The sequence below is a fragment of the Triticum urartu genome, chromosome 7 (assembly GCF_003073215.2).
Source record: "Triticum urartu cultivar G1812 chromosome 7, Tu2.1, whole genome shotgun sequence".
In the NCBI taxonomy this organism is placed as follows: domain Eukaryota; kingdom Viridiplantae; phylum Streptophyta; class Magnoliopsida; order Poales; family Poaceae; genus Triticum; species Triticum urartu.
In genome coordinates this window covers 99195893-99220061 of record NC_053028.1, presented here as the reverse complement: position 1 = coordinate 99220061, position 24169 = coordinate 99195893, and the positions used below count along the sequence as shown (strand labels likewise).

The following is a 24169-nucleotide window of genomic DNA, read 5'->3' as shown; positions in this document are numbered from 1 at the left end:
CCCAAGCACCGGTCCACCCACATAGCAAATTATCAAAGTACCGAACACGAATCATATGAACGTGATGAAAACTAGCTTGACGATATTCCCATGTTTCCTCGGGAGCGCTTTACATCATATAAGAGTTTGTCCAGGCTTGTCCTTTGCTACAAAAAGGATTGGGCCACCTTGCTGCACCTTATTTACTTTTGTTACTTGTTGCTCGTTACAAATTATCTTATCACAAAACTATCTATTACCACTTATTTCAGTACTTGCAGAGAATACCTTGCTGGAAACGGCTTATCATTTCCTTCTGCTCCTTGTTGGGTTCGACACTCTTACTTATCGAAAGGACTATGATAGATCCCCTATACTTGTGGGTCATCACTATGCACTTTATTCACCTTCTGTTTTGAGTAAGCTTGCGACACCTAAACCTGCTTCTGCTATTAATTCTGATATGTCGCATGTTGTTGATGAGGCCACTTCTGCTATGCATGATACTTATGATGAAACTACTTCTATGCTTGATACAAATGTGCCACTTGGTGAATTTCTTGATGAACAAGTTCCTAGCGCTAGAGAGAATGAAATTATTGAAACTGATAATATTGATGAAAGTGATGATGAAGATTCTCCCCCTAGATATGAATTACCTATTGTGCATGAGGGCTATGTTATGGGTGACGAAACTGCTAGAGATTTTCTTGCTTGCAATGATAGGAGTGATCTTAAGAAATTACTAGCAAAAATGCCCGTGCGTTGCAACGGGTGAAAACAATCTAATATGTGCTCACTAATGTGAAAATAGTTTGCAAAATAATCTAATTTTATACAGCAAAAACAATTTTCTTAACTGGTTGAGCACAGATGCCAAGTGTAAAAAAGCATTTCACAGAATAACCAATTGATCAGTTGGTATCCTTATTGTTACAGATCATTACAGCAATACCTTTGGTCACCATTTATAAACAAAGACCAAAACAGATTCTCCAATGACAGAAAAACTTCTTAAATGTTGCTATTTATAAAGAACGGAAGTTGGTTATGTACTGATGAACTGGTAGCATGTTATACCTCCACCGCAAATTTTTTTGCCTTCAATGCTTTTTTGCCTTCAATACGTCCGCAGAATGTAATCCGACATTGTATCCCCTAAATCTGAAGGATTGTCACTGTATTAGTAATCTGCAAGAGCACAACTTGCCAGATTCATCAATTGAAGGGTTATCCAACAATAAAATCCTGTTATCACAAAAGAACACAAGGTACATAATAGAGTGGAGCACCCATTTATTAAAATAAAACCATGCCAAACTTTAATAAAGTGTACAAATGTGGCCATGTCTTTGAGAGCGACTTCGATGAAAATCAGAGGCTCGACTGGTCTTAACGAAGACAATAACATCATTTAGACCAAGATACTAACAGACCTAAAACTATCATCTAGAAAACTGTTTTTTTAGAACCTTCAACAGTGGGGGAACCCACCACTGACCTTTGTATTAGATCAGAGCGTCAAAGATACATTACAATATTTACATAGAGAAGTTAGCAGGGGAGGGGGAGGAGAGGTCAGCCAAAAGAGGGTCTAGCAGCTCTCTCTTTCCATATACTCCATGCTGCCACCAGAAACACTTCCATGAACATATGTCCAGTCTAGTTTCTTTTTGCTGTGTGCAACAATTCCAATCTGTTATTCAGATCAGGCCATCTAACACAAAGTTTCTCCCAACATGACTTACTGAACGGGCGTTTGAAAAATAGATGTCCGAGACAAGACCAAGCAGCAGCATAAGACTGGTATCCTGCAATATTAAGGCAACATTTGACCATTTGAAGGAAAAAATGGATGCTGATTGCAAATGGATATGTGGGTAAAATACAACAACAACAACAACAACAACAACAATAGCAGTAGTGAAGCCTTACCTTTTGATCAACTATGGACAAGCACAAATAGACCTTACTGATAATTTGAAATATAGTAATGAAAAAACGTAGGCAGTTTCAGCACAGGATGTGATCTAGCCCAGGCTAATTCGCCAACACGAAACCACTAACGAATTTCAAATTTCATTCTATCATGCTAACGTTTTGACCGGAGATGACATTATAATAGAGGAAATCATGAACGGAGGCAGGGGCGGAGCCAGGCTGGCCGCGTGCCCCGGGCCGCCTTCAAGCATTTCTCCTGGATTTGGGCCTCACGTATTAGGTAGCAGTACATTCACCAAAGGAGTTGGGCCTCACGCCCCGGGCCCAGGCCCTGGGGGCCTGGGGCCTGTCTCCGCCCCTGAACGGAGGAACCTAAAAGTAGCATAGGTTTGATGGGGGATATGGTGAATAATCTAAGCAAACAGCAATGCAAACTCCAAGAAAGGGATCCACTGCTTACCGGGGATGAAGTTGCCGCAGCGCAGCCTTGCTCTGCTCCGGTGCTTAGGGGTGGTGGTAGCTGTGGAAGGTTGGAATAGCTCAGAGCTGGGCGATTGGTCAATGAAGAGTTGACTACCTGAACCTGTATACACCTAAAATACATCTGCACAAGAGCTCGTATGCTCATGCTAATTAATCGCCTAAATTCACTTGTTGGACCAGATGGATACTTTGTTGATTCATCCGCTCTGAGATAGATGGATCGGATCCCTGGCTTTACTTAAGCGCATCTGGCATGGATGAGTGGGTTGCTCAACTCCACTGTCTAAAGAATCTACTCCAGCACCCGGCGGGCCTCAGTTCTCCGCCGCTCCATCTCACGATAATGCATGGCCTCGACCTCGACATCTACAGCAGCAACACGCGATTGAGATCGACCGGCTATGGGAATTGACAACTGGGGCGACACCGGCCACCTCCTGCAACCGGCCGACAACAGAGAAACAGCCCACGCGTGCGTACGCCGGTACGGCAAAGGGCGGCGGCGCGGCCGCTCGCCTGGATCCGTATGCCCCATCGTTCCGCATGTCCATCCCGTCCGCCGCTGCCCTGTGTAGACTTCACTTGATCTGACCAAGCGGGAGAACCACCTAGCACCCGCACACTCGGTTACCCGCGTCGATCCGGAGATAGGGGTAGGTGTGGCGGCGGGGTAGGTGGTGGCGGCGCGCGGCGGCGGGACGTGGCAGGAGGTGTGACGACTGTGGAAGGACGTGGGTGAAGGTCGAGAAACTGGAGATCAGATCGGGAGACACTGCCGTTTAATTTTTTTTCTTTCTCTCGCATGTACCGGTTTGTGTTGACTTTTTATGAGGAGTGCGGGTTGAATAGCTAAAAAACCATAGGAACCTTTGTGTAAAAATGCCGTGATGGTGAATCTGGAGACTCAATCCGTGCTTTATTATTAGGGAGAGATTAGCTTAGCTGAAACAAAAAACTCTGAATGCTAGAATGAAATATGATCCTGCTTATGCTACTTCACCTATCTTTGTTACTGACAAGGATTATGATTTCTCTGTTGATCCTGAGATAATTACTTTAGTTGAATCTGATCCTTTTTATGGCTATGAATCTGAAACTGTTGTGGCACATCTTACTAAATTAAATGATATAGCCACCCTGTTCACTAATGATGAGAAAACTCGCTACTATTATATCCTTAAGATATTCCTGTTCTCATTAAAGGGTGATGCTAAGATATGGTTTAATTCTCTTGATCCTGGTTGTGTGCGTAGTCCCCAGGATATGATTTATTACTTCTCTGCTAAATATTTCCCTGCTCATAAGAAACAAGTTGCTTTAAGGGAAATATATAATTTTGTGCAAATTGAAGAAAAGAGTCTCCCACAAGCTTAGGGGAGGCTTCTCCAATTACTTAATGCTTTGCCTGATCATCCTCTTAAGAAAAATTAAATACTTGATATCTTTTATAATGGACTAACCGATGCTTCCAGAGACCACCTGGATAGTTGTGTTGGTAGTGTTTTCAGGGAAAGAACACCAGATGAAGCTGAAATTCTATTGAATAATATGTTGACCAATGAAAATAATTGGAAACTTACTAAGCCAACTCCGAAGAAAAGGGGTATTCTATTTCTCAGTCCTGAAGATATGCAAGAGGCAAAGAAATCTATGAAGGAAAAAGGTATAAAAGCTGAAGATGTTAAGAATTTACCTCCTGTTGAAGAAATACATGATCTTAATTTATCGCATGTTGAAGAAATACATGGTCTTAATCCATCACCTATTGAAGAAACACATGGTCTTGATAACCCGACACAGGTAGTAAAGGTAAATTCTCTCTATAGATATGATAAAGCTGAAATCCCATTTACTAAGTTTGCTAGCCCATGCTTGGATGAGTTTGATGACTTTACAGTTAAACAAGAAAACTTCAATGCTTATTTTGGTAGAGAATTAAAATGCAATGCTGATATGCTTGAACACTTGGGTGATTATATGACTAATGTTAAAGGTGAACTTAAACTTATTAGTAAACATGCTTCTATGGTTACCACTCAAGTAGAACAAGTACTCAAAGCTCAGAATGATTTACTCAATGAATTGAATAGTAAGAAAAATGATAATGTTGTTAGATTTATGACTAGAGGTGGTCAAATGACTCAGGAACCTTTGTATCCAGAGGGCCATCCTAAGAGAATTGAGCAAGATTCTCAAAGAAATAATATTGATGCACCTAGTCCTTCTAAGAGGAAGAAAAAGAAAAATGATAGGACTTTGCATGCTTCTAGTGAACCTGTTGTAGACACACCTGAGAATCATAATGATATTTCTATTTCTGATGCTGAAACACAATCTGGTAATGAGCATGAACCTAGTGATAATGTTAATAATAACGTTCATGTTGATGCTCAACCTAGCAATGATAATGATGTAGAGATTGAACCTGTTGTTGATCTTGATAACCCACAATCAAAGAATCAACGTTATGATAAGAGAGACTTTGTTGCTAGGAAGCACGGTAAAGAACGAGAACCATGGGTTCAGAAACTCATTCCTTTTCCTCCTAAACCATCCAAGAAAAAGGATGATGAGGATTTTGAGCGCTTTGCTGAAATGATTAGACCTATCTTCTTGCGTATGTGTTTGACTGATATGCTTAAAATGAATCCTTATGCTAAGTATATGAAAGAAATTGTTAAAAATAAAAGAAAGATACCGGAAGCTAAAATTTCCACCATGCTTGCTAATTATACTTTTAAAGGTGGAATACCAAAGAAACTTGGAGAACCAGGAGTACCAACTATACCATGCTCCATTAAAAGAAACTATATCAAAACTGCTTTATGTGATCTTGGAGCCGGTGTTAGTGTTATGCCTCTATCTTTATATCGTAGACTTGATTTGAATAAGTTGACACCTACTAAAATATCTTTGCAAATGGCTGATAAATCAACTGCTATACCTGTCAGTATTTGTGAGGATGTGCCTGTTGTGGTTGCAAATGTTACTATTTTAATGGACTTTGTTATTATTGATATTCCCGAGGACGATAGTATATCTATTATTCTTGGAAGACCCTTTTTGAATACTGCAGGGGCTGTTATTGATTGCACCAAAGGCAATGTCACTTTTCATGTTAATGGCAATGAGCATATGATACACTTTCCGAGGAAACAACCTCAAGTTCATAGTATAAACACTATTGGAAAAATGCCATCGATTATTTTTGGAGGTTTTGAATTTCCTCTTCCTACTGTCAAGAAGAAATATGATATTCTTATTGTTGGGGATGTGCATATCCCCGTTGAGCTAACCTAGCGTTATTCGAAAATTCTCCGGTTCCATGTTATTCGGAATGAGTTTGTTAACAAGACCTGATCAACCTTGTTAGTGGATTCCTTTTGATGAGCATGAGATGGATGAATTTAGAAAACACAACTCTCTGTACCCTCTTTTTACTTTCTGTTATCTATATTAAATAAAGCAAAAATAGTAATTTATGTCTATTTTCTGAATTATCCATGCAATAAAAAATACCCCGAAAATAAAAGTTCTCCAAATGCCCTGAAATTTAAATATGATTTTTTCTGGAATATTTGAGAATATCTGGAACTGAGAACACAGCAGGGAGAGCAAGCACGTGACCACGAGGGTGGAGGGTGCGCCTGATACGTCCATTTTGCATCATGCTTTTATATCGATATTTATTGCATTATGGGCTGTTATTACACATTATGTCACAATAATTATGCCTACTCTCTCTTATTTTATAAGGTTTACATAAGGATGGAGAATGCCGGCAGCTGGGATTCTGGGCTGGAAAAGGAGCAAATATTAGAGTCCTATTCTACACAGCTCCAAAAGTCCTGAAACTTCACGGAAGATGTTTTCCAAATATATAAAAAATACTGAGAGCAAGAACTTCACCAGGGGGGCACACCCTGCCCACGAGGGTGGGGGCGTGCCCTATCCCCCTAGGCACGCCCCCTACCTCGTGGGCCCCCTGGTGGCCCTCCGGTGGCCATCTTATGCTATATGGAGTCTTTCGATGGGAAAAAATCATAAGCCATCTTCTCGGACGAAACTCCACCGCCACGAGGCGGAACCTTGGCGGAACCAATCTAGGGCTCTAGCGGAGCTGTTCTGCCGGGGAAACTTCCCTCCCGGAGGGAGAAATCATCGACATCGTCATCACCAATGCTCCTCTCATCGGGAGAGGGCAATCTCCATCAACATCTTCATCAGCACCATCTCATCTCAAAACCCTAGTTCATCTCTTGTATCCAATTCTTGTCTCGCAAGTCCGGGATTGGTGCTAGTAGGTTGCTAGTAGTGTTAATTACTCCTTGTAGTTGATGCTAGTTGGTTTAATTGGTGGAATATCATATGTTCAGATCCTATATGCATATTAATACCCCTCTGATTATGAACATGTTTATGCTTTGTGAGTAGTTACTTTTATTCCTGAGGACATGGGAGAAGTCTTGCTATTAGTAGTCATGTGAATTTGGTATTCGTTCGATATTTTGATGAGATGTATGTTGTCTCTCCTCTAGTGGCGTTATGTGAACATCGACTACATGACACTTCACCATTATTAGGGCCTAGAGGAAGGCATTGGGAAGTAATAAGTAGATGATGGGTTGCTAGAGTGACAGAAGCTTAAACCCTAGTTTATGCGTTGCTTCGTAAGGGGCTGATTTGGATCCATATGTTTCATGCTATGGTTAGGTTTACCTTAATACTTTTGTTGTAGTTGTAGATGCTTGCAATAGAGGTTAATCATAAGTGGGATTCTTCTCCAAGTAAGGGCAGTACCCAAGCACCGGTCCACCCACATACCAAATTATCAAAGTACCGAACGTGAATCATATGAACATGATGAAAACTAGCTTCATGATATTCCCATGTGTCCTCGGGAGCGCTTTACATCATATAAGAGTTTGTCCAGGCTTGTCCTTTGCTACAAAAAGGATTGGGCCACCTTGTTGCACCTTATTTACTTTTGTTACTTGTTGCTCGTTACAAATTATCTTATCACAAAACTATTTGTTACTACTTATTTCAGTACTTGCAGAGAATACCTTGCTGGAAACCGCTTATCATTTCCTTCTGCTCCTTGTTGGGTTCGACACTCTTACTAATCGAAAGGACTACGATATATCCCCTATACTTGTGGGTCATCAAGACTCTTTTCTGGCGCCGTTGCCGGGGAGTGAAGCGCCTTTGATAGGTGGAATTTGGTACGGAAAAATTTATATAGTGTGCTAAAATTTACTGTCACTTGTTACCATGGAAAGTAATCCTCTGAGGGGCTTGTTCGGGGTATCTTCACCCCGACCAGTAGAGCAAAGAGTTGCTCCTCAACCCTGAACCTACTGAAAATCAAAATGAAAATGCTTGCTTTGAAGTTCATGCGGGTATGATAGAAAAACTGCTGGCTAATCCTTTTTTAGGAGATGGAACAAAACATCCTGATGAACATCTGATATATGTGGATGAAGTTTGTGGATTATTTAAGCTTGCAGGTGTACCCGGAGATGTTGTTAAGAAGAAAGTCTTCCCTTTATCTTTGAGGGGAGATACATTGGCACGGTATAGGCTATGTGATGATATGAGGTCCTGGAATTACAAACGATTGAAATTGGAATTTCATCAGAAGTTCTATCCTATGCATCTTGTTCATCGTGATCGCAATTACATATATAATTTTTGGCCTCGCGAAGGAGAAAACATCGCTCAAGCTTGGGGGAGGCTTAAATCAATGTTATATTCATGCCCCAATCATGAGCTCTCAAGAGAAATGATTATTCAAAATTTTTATGCTCGGCTTTCTGGTATCAATCGCACCATGCTTGATACTTCTTGTGCTTGATCTTTTATGATGAAGACTATTGAATTCAAATGGGATTTATTGGAAAGAATTAAACGCAACTCTGAAGATTGGGACCTCGACAATGGTAAGGAGTCAGGTATGAGACCTAGTTTTGATTGTATTAAATCTTTTATGGATACCGATATTTTTCGTAAATTTAGCACTAAATATGGACTTGACTCTAACATAGTAGCTTCTTTCTGTGAATCTTTTGCTACCTATGTTGATCTCCCCAAGGAGAAGTTGTTTAAATATCATCCTCCCATAGAAGTAAAAGTAGCTGCACCTATTAAAGTTGAAGAAAAGACTATCACTTATAATGATCCTATTGTTCCTACTTCTTATGTTGAGAAACCACCTTCCCCTGTTAGCATAAAGGATCATGCTAAAGCTTCAACTGTAGTTCGTAAAAGCAATATTAAAACATATACACCTCCTGAGCAAGTTAAAGTTGAACCTAATATTGCTATTGTTAAACATCTCTTGTCTGATAATATTGATGGGCATGTTATTTACTTCTGTGATGAAACTGCTAGAATTGCTAAACTCTGTGATAAAGATAAACCTAGACCTGTGGTAGGCATGCCTGTTATTTCTGTTAAAATAGGAGATCATTGTTATCATGGCTTATGTGATATGGGTGCTAGTGCTAGTGCAATACCTTATTCCTTATACCAAGAAGTTATGCATGATATTGCACCTGCTGAAATAGAAGATATTGATGTCACAATTAAACTTTCCAATAGAGATACTATTTCACCAATGGGAATTGTTAGAGATGTTGAAGTCTTGTGTGGGAAAACTAAATATCCTGCTGATTTTCTTGTTCTTGGTTCCCCACAAGATAGCTTTTGTCCCACTATATTTGGTAGACCCTTCTTAAATACTGTTAATGCTACCATGATTGCAAAAGAGATGTTGTTACTATCGGTTTAGATGATATGACTCATGAATTTAACTTTTCTAAATTTAGTAGACAACACCGTGAAGAAGAATTACCTAGTAAGGATGAAATTATGTCTTGCTTCTATTGTCGTACCTCCTAGTGATCCTTTAGAACAATATTTGCTAGACCATGAAAATGACATCTTTATGAATGAAAGAAGGGAATTAGATGAAGTATTCTTTAAACAGGAACCTATTCTGAAAAATAATTTGCCTGTTGAAATCCTAGGGGATCCTCCTCCACCCAAGGGTGATCCCCTGTTTGAGCTTAAACCGTTACCTGATACTCTTAAATATGCTTATCTTGATGAGAAAAAGATATATCCTGTTATTATTAGTGATAACCTTTCAGAGCATGAAGAAGAGAGATTATTGAAAACTCTGAAGAAGCACCATGTTGCTATTGGGTATACTCTTGATGATCTTAAGGGCATTAGTCCCACTGTATGTCAACATAAAATTAATTTGGAAGAAGATGCTAAACCAGTCCGTGATCATCAACGTCGGCTAAATCCTAAAATGAAAGAAGTGGTAAGAAAGGAAATACTAAAGCTCCTTGAGGCAGGTATAATTTATCCCGTTGCTGATAGTCAGTGGGTAAGCCCTGTCCATTGTGTCCCTAAGAAGGGAGGTATTACTGTTGTTCCTAATGATAAATATGAATTGATTCCTCAAAGAATTCTTACAGGTTATAGGATGGTAATTGATTTCCGCAAATTAAATAAGGCTACTAAAAAGGATCATTACCCCTTATCTTTTATCGATCAAATGCTAGAAAGAGTGTCCAAACATACACATTTTTGCTTTCTAGATGGTTATTCTGGTTTCTCTCAAATACCTGTGTCAGCCAAAGATCAATCAAAGACTACTTTTACATGCCCTTTTGGTACTTTTGCTTATGGACATATGCCTTTTGGTTTATGTAATGCACCAGCTACATTTCAAAGATGCATGATGGCTATATGTCGCGACCCGACCTGAATGGATCAAGCGCTCTGTGCTCAGGTGTCATCCCTGGATCAGTAATGCTGACACCACACAGTACATCGAAGGATTTATAGCAGAGTGGCAATCACACACTTATTACATTGTTGTCTCAAAGAGAACTTATTACAATAAACATGGCTTAAGGCCATCTAGTGTCGATAACAGTGGAAGACTCGGAAGATAAATGGGTCCATCAACTCCAACGGCATCACTGAGTATAGAACCACGACCTAAAAGCACCTTACTCGTCGTCTGAAAAGTCTACAACATGAGAAGTTGCAGCCCGAAAACGGGTCAGCACATGGAATATGCTGGCAAAGTAACACATAGAGAGTAATGGAATGAAACAGCTATACTATATGCATATATGGCTGGTGGAAAGCTCTATGGTTACAGTTTTGCGTAAAGCCAATTTTTCCCTACTGCAAAGGAATAAATTTATTTAACTATCATGGTGGTTGTTAAACATCGAGAATGGTTGACAGCATTCCGATCCCAATTAAGTGAACAATTAAAACCCAACAACATTAATTAAGAAGTAACATGATGAGATTCACATGATATTCAAGTACTAGATACTCAAGTTGTCCATAACCGGGGACACGGCTAATCATGATTAGTTTGTACACTCTGCAGAGGTTTGCGCACTTTTCCCCACATGACTCGATCGCCTCCGTTTGGTTTTCTCGCACTACATGGTGTTTGAGAAACGGATGACCGAGACATAGTCTTTCAGAAGCACTAGCACCTTACATGTGGGGTAGACCGTACCACCTACAACCCCTACATCTGCTAGTCCACCCCGTAAGAGTTCGCACAACTTAGTCAACTATGCCAGAGCCCATAGTAGCATGTGGCTGCACACGGAAGTTTCTAGCATGAATTATCTTATGATCCCTTTGAGCCTGGGTGGCGGTCCAAAAAAAACAGGCAAGTCCTGATAGACATCAGGTGCCTCAATCCACCCAGATGTGTGTTTAAGTTGCCACCTTAGATAAACCATTAAAATTATCAACTCACATCTGTCATGGATATCACTCACCCAATCCACGTCTACTAGCATAGCATGGCATAATAAGCAAACGTAGAAGTAACTCCCAAAGGTTTCATAATAATACAGGTAATAGGTACTACCTCATCTACTTCCCATCCCACAATTTAATTAGGTCCTAATCATGCAATGTGAGAGGATTGATCTAATGCAATAAAACATGGGTTGTAGAAAAGGTATGATCAAAGTGTTACTTGCCTTGCTGATGATCCGCGAGACCTAGGGTTTCGAAGTAACAAACGGCGCACTCCGGGTGATCTATCGTAGACAAACAACAAGCATACAATAAGTACTCATCTAATGCACAGGTAAAACTCGAACAAGAGATCGAACCAGAGAGTTCAACTTAAGAGCTCCGGTTGCAAAGAAAGAACGAACCGAACAAAGAAACGGAAAACAACGGCGGAAGAAACAACTCGGTTCTAGCAAGTTGAAACTAGGTCAAATTTTACCATAGCAAAAACTTGTTCAAGTTGATTAGACGGAACGGCAGTTTCGAAACGAAACTCCAGGCGCTTGAATCACCTGATTCCGATAAACGAGCGAGAAGAAAGACTAGAACGAAGATCGGATCTGAGATCACGATCGCGGAATAAATCCGACGAAAAGAAAGAGACGAACGGTTAAACGAACGGGCGTCGTTAACCGGGAATAATCGGTGATCACGTTCGTTGAGACGAACGGTCCGAAAGAAGAACAAAACCGATCTAGGGTTTCGGAAAAGACCGAAACAAAAACCGGAAAAGAAACGGAAAAGAAACGGAACGGTTCTTTTGAGAAAAACCGAACCGGGGAAGAAAAAGAGAGGCGCGGCTACCTCGGGAGGCTGGGCTCCGGGCGGCGGCGGCTAAGGGCGGCGGCGGCGGCTTAGGCGCGGGGCGGCGCGGCTAAGGCGGCGGCTTGGGGCTGCGCGCTGCCGCTTGCTGCGGCTTAGGAGGAGAGGGGCTTGGGGTTTTGATGTGAGGAGAGGGGGGGTGTTGGGGTATTTATATAGGTGAGGGGGGGATTTACTTGGGGTAGGGGGCAAGCAAAAGAAAAAGAAACAAGGAAAGAGGGGGGGCTACCGGCCTAGAGTCCCGCTGGGACTCGGCCTGGGGCGGCAGCGCTGGCTGCCTCGCCTGGCGCCTGGCGCGCGCGCGGCTGGGGCTGGGGCCTGGCCGGCCGGCCTGCTGGCTGGGCCTTGGCCCAAGGCGCTGCGAAGACATTTTTTTAAATAGATGTGCGCACAGAAAAACAAAAGAAAAGAAAACTAAACAAACTCCGAAAAATCTAAAGTAAATTTTCCCCGACTCCTAAAAATGAGCCGAACAAAATGAACTTTACTCGGGACCTAAAATGCAATTTTCGAAAACGCGCATTTTTCCCTATCCAAATAAAATGCAAATAGAACTCCGGCAAACAAAAATTTGATCTATTTATTAAATCTTCATTTTTCCTCAATTTTGGGAAAGTCAAATTATTCCCTCTCTTATATTTTTGATATCGGAAAAATTATTGAAGATGAAATAAATAAATCAAATGATCCTCTTTTTTCAAATTCGAGAAAACTCTCAAATATGAAAATAACGAAATCTCCAACTCTCTCCGAAGGTCCTTGAGTTGCGTGAAATTTCTAGGATCGACCAAAACGCAAGAAAATATGATATGCATGATGATCTAGTGTATAACATTCCAAATTGCAAAATTTGGGATGTTACACTATATTCTCTGACTTTTGTGAAAAGATTTGTGAGGTTTTCATGGACGACTTTTCCGTCTATGGATCTTCTTTTGATGATTGCTTGAGCAACCTTGATCGAGTTTTGCAGATATGTGAAGAAACTAATCTTGTTTTGAATTGGGAAAAGTGCCACTTTATGGTTAATGAAGGTATTGTCTAGGGTCATAAAGTTTCTGAAAGAGGTATTGAAGTTGATAAAGCCAAGGTTGATGCTATTGAAGAGATGCCATGTCCCAAGGACATCAAAGGTATAAGAAGTTTCATTGGTCATGCCGGTTTTTATAGGAGGTTCATTAAGGACTTCTCAAAAATCTCTCGGCCTCTGACTAATTTATTACAAAAAGATATACCGTTCGTCTTTGATGATGATTATGTAGAAGCATTTGAAATACTTAAGAAAGCATTGATCTCTGCACCTATTGTTCAGCCACCTGATTGGAATTTACCCTTTGAAATTATGTGTGATGCTAGTGATTATGTTGTAGGTGCTGTTCTAGGACAAAGAGTTGATAAGAAACTAAATGTTATTCAATATGCTAGTAAATCTCTAGACAATGCTCAAAGAAATTATGCTACTACTAAAAACGAATTCTTAGCAGTTGTATTTGCTTGTGATAAGTTTAGACCTTATATTCTTGATTCTAATGTAACTATTTACTCTGATCATGTTGCTATTAAATATCTTATGGAAAAGAAAGATGCTAAACCTAGACTTATTAGATGGGTTCTCTTGCTAGAAGAATTTGATTTGCATATTGTTGATAGAAAAGGAGCCGAGAACCCCGTTGCAGACAACTTGTCTAGGTTAGAAAATGTGCTTGATGACCCACTACCTATTGATGATAGCTTTCCTGATGAGCAATTAAATGTCATAAATGCTTCTCATACTGCTCCATGGTATGCTGATTATGCTAATTACATTGTTACTAAGTTTATACCACCTAGTTTCACATACCAGCAAAAGAAAAAGTTCTTCTATGATTTGAGGCATTACTTTTGGGATGACCCACATCTTTATAAAGAAGGAGTAGATGGTGTTATTAGACGTTGTATACCTGAGCATGAACAGGAACAGATCCTACGCAAGTGTCACTCCGAATCTTATGGAGGACACCATGCTGGAGATAGAACTGCACATAAGGTACTGCAATCTGGTTTTTATTGGCCTACTCTCTTCAAGGATGCCCGTAAGTTTGTCTTATATTGCGATGAATGTCAAAGAATTGGTAATATTAGTAGACGTCAAGAAATGCCTATGAACTATTCACTTGTTATTGAACCATTTGATGTTTGGGGCTTTGACTATATGGGACCTTTTCCTTCATCTAATGGTTATACACATATTTTAGTTGCTGTTGATTACATTACTAAGTGGGTAGAAGCTATCCCAACTAGTAGTGTTGATCATAACACTTCTATTAAAATGCTTAAAGAAGTTATTTTTCCAAGATTTGGAGTCCCTAGATATTTAATGACTGATGGTGGTTCACATTTTATTCATGGTGCTTTCCGTAAAATGCTTGCTAAATATGATGTTAATCATAGAATTGCATCTCCTTATCACCCTCAGTCTAGTGGTCAAGTAGAATTGAGTAATAGAGAACTCAAATTAATTTTGCAAAAGAGTGTTAATAGGTCTAGAAAGAATTGGTCCAAGAAACTAGATGATGCATTATGGGCCTATAGAACTACATATAAAAACCCTATGGGTATGTCTCCGTATAAAATGGTCATAGGAAAAGCATGTCACTTACCTCTGGAACTAGAACACAAGGCTTATTGGGCTATTAAAGAACTTAATTATGATTTTAAACTTGCCGGTGAGAAGAGGTTATTTGATATTAGCTCACTTGATGAATGGAGAACCCAAGCCTACGAAAATGCCAAGTTGTTTAAAGAAAAAGTTAAAAGATGGCATGACAAAAGGATACAAAAGCGTGAGTTTAATGTAGGTGATTATGTATTGCTATACAACTCTCGTTTAAGATTTTTTGCAGGAAAACTTCTCTCTAAATGGGAAGGTCCTTACGTTATCGAGGAGGTCTACCGTTCTGGTGCCATAAAAATCAACAACTTCGAAGGCACAAATCCGAAGGTGGTGAACGGTCAAAGAATCAAACATTATATCTCACGTAATCCCATAAATGTTGAAACCAATGTTATTGAAACCGTAACCCCGGAGGAATTCATAAGGGACACTTTTCGGAACGTTTCAGACTCCGAAAAGGAATAGGTATGTGGTACGGTAAGTAAACCGACTCCAAAACAGATTTTAAGGCAATATTTCTCCATTTGGAATATTTAGAAAAATAGAAAAATAAGAAGCAGTCCGGAAAGGACACGAGACCTCCACGAGGGTGGAGGGTGCACCCTACCCTACTGGGCGAGCCCCCTACCTCGTGGGCACCTCCTGTGCTCTCCGGACTCCGTTTTCGTACACGACACGTATTTTGGTCGGTAAAAAATCATTATATAATCTCCCGGGGGTTTTGACTCCCGTATCATGCAAATATCTCTTGTCTTTGTTTTGAGTTGTCCTGCTGCAGACAGAGCAACATATCATCCCAGGATTCAGAAGGAGAAAGCTATGTGGCTGATTACCTCGCAGATCCTGGGGTCTATGGGGATGTGAGCACCGTGGTTGGACTACGGAAGAAGAAGAGGACTATGAACCCAAAGGAAAGGAGGAGACGAGCTTAGATGAAGATGAAGTCCCACTACCTCAACCTGGGGACATGCTTGTGGAGTTCAAAAAGTCAAGCCTCCCGGATAGGGTAAAGAAAATATCAAGTTTATCCCTTTTCGCCTCTTGCAGGAGAACAAGCAGGAACTATGCAAAAAGATACTGAGCTTGGAGCAGGAGATCGAGGACCTAAGGGATCAAAATTATGTCCTCAAGCGCAAATTAAGGAAGAATCCTACGCCTTCAACAAAATCACCACCGACTCCATCAACAAAGAAGAATTGAGTGTCTGGTATGGGCACTCCACTTGGCAACTGCCAAGCTTGGGGGAGTGCCCCGGTATCGTATCACCATCACTTTTATCTTTACTATTTTTCTTAGTTCGATCCTTTTGGTAATATCTTGATCTAGTAGAATAAAAGTTCTTAGTATGATCTAGTTGTGAGTTTTGCTTTATTATCCTTCTATGTAATCGAGTCCGTGAGCTATATAATAAAGATTAGTGTTGAGTCAAGGGCTTGATTATTTTTCCATGATCCTAAGCGAATAAAAGAAAAAGAGAAAGAAATAAAAATAAACAAAGAGATCATGTGAATCCTATGGAGAGTAATGAGCTCACATAGAAAGAGTATGATGAATAAAAGTTGTTGAGGGTTGACAAACACAGTTTTGGTCATCGTTGCAATTAATAGGAAGTAATAAAGAAAGAGTGGTCTTCACATATAAATATACTATCTTGGACATCTTTTATGATTGTGAGCACTCATTAAAATATGACATGCTAAAGAGTTGACATTGGACAAGGAAGACAACATAATGGGTTATGTTTTCTTACATCTGAGATGAATTATATTGTCTTGGATCTTCCAACATGATGAGCTTGCCTTTCCCCCTCATGCTAGCCAAATTCATTGCACCAAGTAGAGATACTACTTGTGCTTCCAAATACCCTTAAACCAGTCTTGCCATAAGAGTCCACCATATCTACCTATGGATTGAATAAGATCCTTCAAGTAAGTTGTCATCGGTGCAAAGCAATAAAAATTGCTCCTTAAATATGTATGATTGATTGGTGTGGAGGAAATAAGCTTTATACAATTGTGTGATATGGAAGTAATAAAAGTGATATACTGCATAATAAAGGTCCATGTCACAAGTGGCAATATAAAGTGACATTCTTTCGCACTAAGATTTTGTGCATCCAACCATAAAAGCGCATGGCAACCTCTGCTTCCCTCTACGAAGGGCCTATCTTTTACTTTTATCTCCTACATTACATAAGAGTCATGGTGATATTCACCCTTCCTTTTTACATTTTTTCTTTGGCAAGCACAATATGTTGGAAAGATCCTGGTATATATGGCTAATTGGATGTGAGTTTTCATGAACTATTACTATTGACATTATCCTTGAGGTAAAACGTTGGGAGGCAAAGCTATGAGCCCCTATCTTTCTCTGTGTCTGATTAAAACTTCATACCCATAAGTATTGCATGAGTGTTAGCAATTGTGAAAGACTATATGATAGTTGAGTATGTGGACTTGCTGAAAAGCTCTTATACATTGACTCTTTCCTATGTTATGATAAATTGCAATTGCTTCAATGACTGAGATTATAGTTTGTTAGTTTTCAATGAAGTTTATGATTCACACTTGAAATTGTGATTGAATTTCTACTCTAGCATAAGAGATTATATGACAAGATTTATACAAGTTGCTGTTCTAAGAATGATCATGATGCCCTTGTGTCCGTATTTTATTTTTATCGACACCTCTATCTCTAAACATGTAGACATATTTTTCGATTTTGGCTTTTCGCTTGAGGACAAGCGAGGTCTAAGCTTGGGGGAGTTGATACGTCCATTTTGCATCATGCTTTTATATCGATATTTATTGCATTATGGGCTGTTATTACACATTATGTCACAATACTTATGCCTATTCTCTCTTATTTTACAAGGTTTACATAAAGAGGGAGAATGCCGGCAGCTAGGATTCTGGGCTGGAAAAGGAGCAAATATTAGAGACATATTCTGCACAGCTCCAAAAGTCATGAAACTTCACGGAAGATGTTTTCCAAATATATAAAAAATACTGAGAGCAAGAACTTCACCAGGGGGCCACACCCTTCCCACGAGGGTGGGGGCGTGCCCTACCCCCCTGGGCGCGCCCCCTACCTCGTGGGCCCCCTGGTGGCCCTCTGGTGACCATCTTCTGCTATATGGAGTCTTTCGATGGGAAAAAATCATAAGCCATCTTCTCGGACGAAACTCCGCCGCCACGAGGCGGAACCAATCTAGGGCTCTGGCGGAGCTGTTCTGCCGGGGAAACTTCCCTCCCGGAGGGGGAAATCATCACCATCGTCATCACCAACGCTCCTCTCATCAGGAGAGGGCAATCTCCATCAACATCTTCATCAGCACCATCTCATCTCAAAACCCTAGTTCATCTCTTGTATACAATTCTTGTCTCCAAGTCCGGGATTGGTGCTAGTAGGTTGCTAGTAGTGTTAATTACTCCTTGTAGTTGATGCTAGTTGTTTAATTGGTGGAAGATCATATGTTCAGATCCTATATGCATATTAATACCCCTCTGATTATGAACATGTTTATGCTTTGCGAGTAGTTACTTTTGTTCCTGAGGACATGGGAGAAGTCTTGCTATTAGTAGTCATGTGAATTTGGTATTCGTTCGATATTTTGATGAGATGTATGTTGTCTCTCCTCTAGTGGTGTTATGTGAACGTGATGAAAACTAGCTTGACGATATTCCCATGTGTCCTCGGGAGCGCTTTACATCATATAAGAGTTTGTCCAGGCTTGTCCTTTGCTACAAAAGGATTGGGCCACCTTGTTGCACCTTATTTACTTTTGTTACTTATTGTTCGTTACAAATTACCTTATCACAAAACTATCTGTTACCACTTATTTTAGTACTTGCAGAGAATACCTTGCTGGAAACTGCTTATCATTTCCTTCTGCTCCTCGTTGGGTTCGACACTCTTACTTATCGAAAGGACTATGATAGATCCCCTATACTTGTGGGTCATCAGCGCCCTACCCCCTGGGCGCGCCCCCTGCCTCGTGGGCCCATGGTGGCTCCCCTCCACTTATTCCAACTACCACACACTCCTTCATCCTCCCACAAACATCACTAACCAGCTCAAACCTGAGTCCAAGCTCATTTTGCTGCCATTTTCGATCTCCTTGCTCAAAGCTGCATTCAAAAAACTGCTTTGGGGGATTGTTCCTTGGTATGTGACTCCTCCAATGGTCCAATTAGTTTTTGTTCTAGTGCTTTATTCATTGCATATTTTTGCTGCTTAGGTGACCCTGTTATTGAGCTTGCATGTCAAATTTATGTGGTCAAAAGTAGTTTTGATGCATGATATTGCCTCTAGGCACTTGTAGGAGTAGTTGCTATCAATATTGTTAAGTTTGGTTCACTTTTATTTGAAGTTACTAAAATTTCAGAAATTTTTCAGAGGAAGAAATGTGTTTAGGAAAATGTACCAAGGTGGTCCTTCAAGGAAGCAAGGACCCAGGCTCGCAATATGCGATGCTGACGATGAACCACCGAGGGAAGCTCAAGTGCGAGCTTGTGAATGGCCTTCAGAGGACTTTATGGATCGAGCAGGAATCAAGGATGAATTTAACGCATATGTGCGTAATGCTGATCTTGAGAGCTTCGAGGCAGATAAGTGCCGCCAGAACCACTATCTCACTATTTCCTTTGTGAGAAGGTTTGAATTTTCATCATCACGCAATTCTCAAACTGTCCTATTTGATCTTTATGAAAATTCTTATACTATGGACTTAGAGGATTTTAACACTGCTTGCAAACTTCCACAATGGAGTAGTCCTAATGAACCTCGCAAATCTGAATTTAGAGATTTTCTTGCTAGTATAACTGTGGGGAATCTAGAGACATAACACAAGCTACCATAGGGAGTGTTCATTTTCCTGCTAAGAAATTGAACTGGGGAAATTGAGAAAGTCTTCAGTCAAAGTCTTCAAACACAGATATGAACAAACATACAGCACAGTTATGAGCAAATGAAAGAGTTGAGGAAATAGAACCAGTAAGCTCGGTGAAGACAATGATTTGGTAGACCAGTTCCAACTGTTGTCTCAGTTGTACGTCTGGTTGGAGCGGCTGAGTATTTAAACTCGAGGACACACAGTCCCGGACACCCAGTCAAGGACACTTAGTCCAAGACACCCAGTCCTCACCGTATTCTCCCTGAACTACAGTCACATAGACCTCGTCCAATCACTCGTGGTAAGTCTTCAGGCGACTTCCAAACCTTCACAAACTTGGTCACTCGGCGATCCACAATTCCTCTTGGATGCTCTAGACCATGACGCCTAACCGTCTGGAAGAAGCACAGTCTTCAAAGGTAACAAGCGTCGGATCCACTCAGGATCAATCTCTTCAGTGATGCTCAATCACTTGGGGTTTGTAGGTGTTTGGGTTTTGGGTTTTTGGTTTTTCCTCACTTGATGATTTTTGCTCAAAGTCCTCGGAGGATGGGTTTCTCTCAAATGACAAGTGTCAGTTTCTCTCGGAGCAGCCAACCAGCTAGTGGTTGTAGGGGGCAACTATTTATAGCCTAGGGAGCAGCCCGACATGATAAGACATAAATGCCCTTTAATGATATGACTGTTAGGTGGATAGATATTTTGGGACAGCTGGCGCATAGCACAGCAACGGTCGGAATTTTGAGTAGTAAAATCCTCAGGGCTATCATGTTCCTCACTGTGTAGGCAATCAGCACTGGCGAATTCCTAACTCCTCAGTCAGGACAAATTCCTCAGAGACCAGAAGAACTTCGTCTCTGTCACTGAAGAAATTGACTGAACTGTATGAGATTTCCAATGGCTTCACTCGAAGGGATTGGTAGGTGTAGGATTTGAGTTGAGCATCACATGGAAATATTTCCTTGGCCTCCTTTAACAGTACGGTGTTTCCTATGACTCAAGAAAGAGAAAAACAAAACTATGAACATGAAAGTCTTCAAGCTTCATATTTCTCGCATGAATATCAAGTCTTCACGGACACACCAATTTCTTCACTTTCAAAGTCTTCATGAAAGTCTTCAGAAATACCAAAATCTTCAGTCGAAGATATTCATTTTTAGGGGTCGACTTTTCCTGTAAATATCAAACTCCTCATAGACTTATAGACTTGTGTGCGCTCACACGCGCATTAGTCCCTTAACCTATAAGTCTTCAATACACCAAAATCACTAAGGGGCACTAGATGCACTTACAGGAGATCGTGTTAGATCATGGGTGAGTGGATAAGTATATCGTGGGATGCGGAACGGTTTGAGAGGCAAAGCCGAAAATTTAGATAAGATAGGTTTTAAAGTTCCGTTCACAATTTCTTCAGCTGACAAGGACACAGTGAAGATTTTGAACGAGTTTCAAATAGAACGCACATGAAGAATTTGTGAATAGATTGGGTTGAGTATAGCATTGAGGGGAAGGGTCCAATCACATTCACTTAGCAGAAAAACCAACTTGAAGAATTAACAATAAGTGAATTATGTAGAGGACATAAACTCATATATATATATAGCCAATGAAGAAAAACGACGGAAGAAGTGAAGACAATGCAAAGTTGAAGAATATGAACAATTGAGGGATTTCAACTTTTGGTGGTGCTGAGACCCACCGTATAAGAATGATGATTTCAGACACCGCGTACAATTATCGTAGGGTTCTGAGAATCAAATTCTTCATTAATTTCTTCACACTAAGAGTGTTATTCTTCATTGAGTGAAGAAAAACGTTTCTTCATGTGTTGCACATCTAAGTCATCAATTTTGCATAAGTGTTAGGATGAGTGTCCTTTTTAAAGAACATTCAAAGATTCTAGGATATTTAGCTCACACCGCAACTTGCTAAATCTCTTCCCATCCAAGGGCTTTGTGAAGATATCGGCTAGCTGTTCTTCAGTCTTCACATGCTCAATAGAAATGTCGCCCTTCAACACATGATCACGAAGAAAATGATGACGAATCTGAATGTGCTTTGTCTTCAAGTGCTGAATTGGGTTGTGAGCAATCTTGATGAAAACTCTCATTTTCACAGTAGAGAGGCACATTCTTCATGTTGACGTCGTAGTCCTTGAGAGTTTGCTTCATCCATAGCATTGAGCACAACAAGAACCAGCGGCAATATACTCAGCTTCAGTAGTAGATAGTGATACGCAGTTCTATTTCTTTGAGGACCAACAGACCAAAGATTGTCCGAGGAAATGACATGTACCAGATGTTGACTTGCGGTCCACACGATCACCAGCATAGTCAGAGTCAGAATACCCAACGAGATCAAAAGCCGAGCCCTTGGGGTACCATAATCCAAGTGTTGGTGTGTGAGCTAGATATCGAAGAATATGCTTCACAACCTTATGGTGTGATTCCTTCGGTGTAGCTTGAAATCAGCCACACATGCAAACACTAAGCATTATGTCTGGCCTAGATGCACATAGGTACAATAAAGAGCCAATCATGGAGCGGTATACCTTATGATCGAAGTCAATACCATTTTCATCAGTGCATAGATGGCCATTTGTGGGCATAGGAATTTTGACGCCTTTGCAATCTTGCATGCCGAATTTCCTCAGTACATCCTTGAGGTATTTCTCCTGAGATATGAATATGCCATTGCGTTGTTGACGAATTTGAAGACCTAAGAAAAATTTCAACTCTCCCATCATAGACATTTGATATTCTTCACTCATCATATAGGCAAATTCATCACTATAACGTTGGTCAGTACAGCCAAAGATAATATCATCAACATATATTTGGCACACAAATAATTCACCATCATAAGATTTAGTGAAAAGAGTAGGGTCGAGTGAACCAGGTTTGAAGCCTTTCTTCATGAGGAATTCCTTCAAGGTATCATACCATGCCCGTGGGGCCTGCTTGAGGCCATAGAGGGCTTTGTTGAGTCTGAAGACTTTGTCAGGATTCTTTGGATCTTCAAAACCTAGGGGTTGAGCAACATATACTTATTCCTCAAGCTTACCATTAAGGAATGCACTTTTCACATCCATTTGATATAAAGTGATATCATGATGGTTAGCATAAGCAAGTAATATGCGAATAGCCTCAAGTCTAGCAATAGGTGCAAAAGTTTCATCAAAATCAATTCCTTCAACCTGTGTGTAGCCTTGAGCTACGAGTCGTGCCTTATTCCTCACCACAAGGCCATTTTCATCTTGCTTGTTGTAGTAGATCCACTTTGTGCCAATGATATTGTGCTTGCGAGGATCTAGACGTTTGACCAGTTCCCAGACATTGTTGAGCTCAAACTGATGTAATTCTTCTTGCATGGCCTGAATCCACTCAGGCTCCAGAAATGCTTCATCTACCTTAGTGGGCTCCGTAATAGAGACAAAAGCATAGTGCCCACAAAAGTTAGATAAATGTGAAGCTTTTGAGCGTGTGAGAGGACCTGGCGCTTTGATGTCATTGATGATCTTTTCAACTTGCACTTCTTTTGCAATGCGAGGATGAGCTGGTTGTCGTTTAAGAATTTGATCAGCATTCTCTTCAGCACCATTTTCTTTAGTATTTTCTTCAGGTGCATTAGCTCGACGTTCTTCATGTTCTGGAATGAATTCTTCAGCAGATTCTTTAGTAGGAATGACATACTCAGTAGCCTTGAACTTGATTGTTTCCTCAGGTGCTGGTTCATCTATCACAGTAGGTAGGTGCTCTCTTTGCGAGCCATTAGTTTCATCGAACCGCACATCTACAGTTTCAACAACCTTGTGAAGAACGACGTTGATGACTCTGTAGGTGTGCGAGTCCTTTCCGTAACCAAGCATAAAACCTTCATGTGCTTTCGGTGCAAATTTTGAGTTATGATGAGGATCTCTAATCCAACATTTAGCACCGAAGACTTTGAAATAACTTACATTGGGTTTCTTATCAGTGAGGAGTTCATAGGCAGTCTTCTTGAAGAATTTGTGAAGATATACTCTGTTGATGATGTGGAACGCGGTATCAATTGCCTCCGTCCAGAAACGATGAGGCGTTTTGTATTCATCAAGCATAGTGCGAGCCATCTCAGCAAGAGTCATGTTCTTACGCTCCACGACGACGTTCTGCTGAGGAGTATAAGGAGCAGATAACTCATGAGTAAAACCAAGTTCATCAAGATAGTCATCGAGACCAGAATTCTTGAACTCGGTGCCATTGTCACTTCTGATGTGCTTGATCTTCACACCAAAGTTGGTTGAAGCCCTCGAGGAAAATCGTTTGAAGACTTCCTGCACTTCATGTTTGTAAGTAACAAGGTGTACCCATGTATAACGAGAGTAATCATCAACAATAACAAAGCCATATTGAGATGCTTCATTTGAAACAGCAGAATAATGATTAGGACCGAAGAGATCCATGTGAAGCAATTCAAATGGGCGAGCAGTGGTCATGATAGTCTTCGCTCGATGCTTGGCCTTTGTCATCTTCCCAGCTTCACAGGCTCCGCATAGGTGATCCTTG

General features: G+C 40.6%; 1 non-coding gene across 1 annotated transcript; it reads right to left on the bottom strand.

Annotated features, from left to right (window-relative positions):
* Nucleotides 1–843: 843 nt before the first annotated feature.
* LOC125526095 lies at nucleotides 844–932 on the bottom strand. Its single transcript, XR_007291558.1, has one exon. It is a non-coding gene; the product is annotated as a small nucleolar RNA R24 (small nucleolar RNA).
* Between the last annotated feature and the right edge of the window lie 23237 nt (nucleotides 933–24169).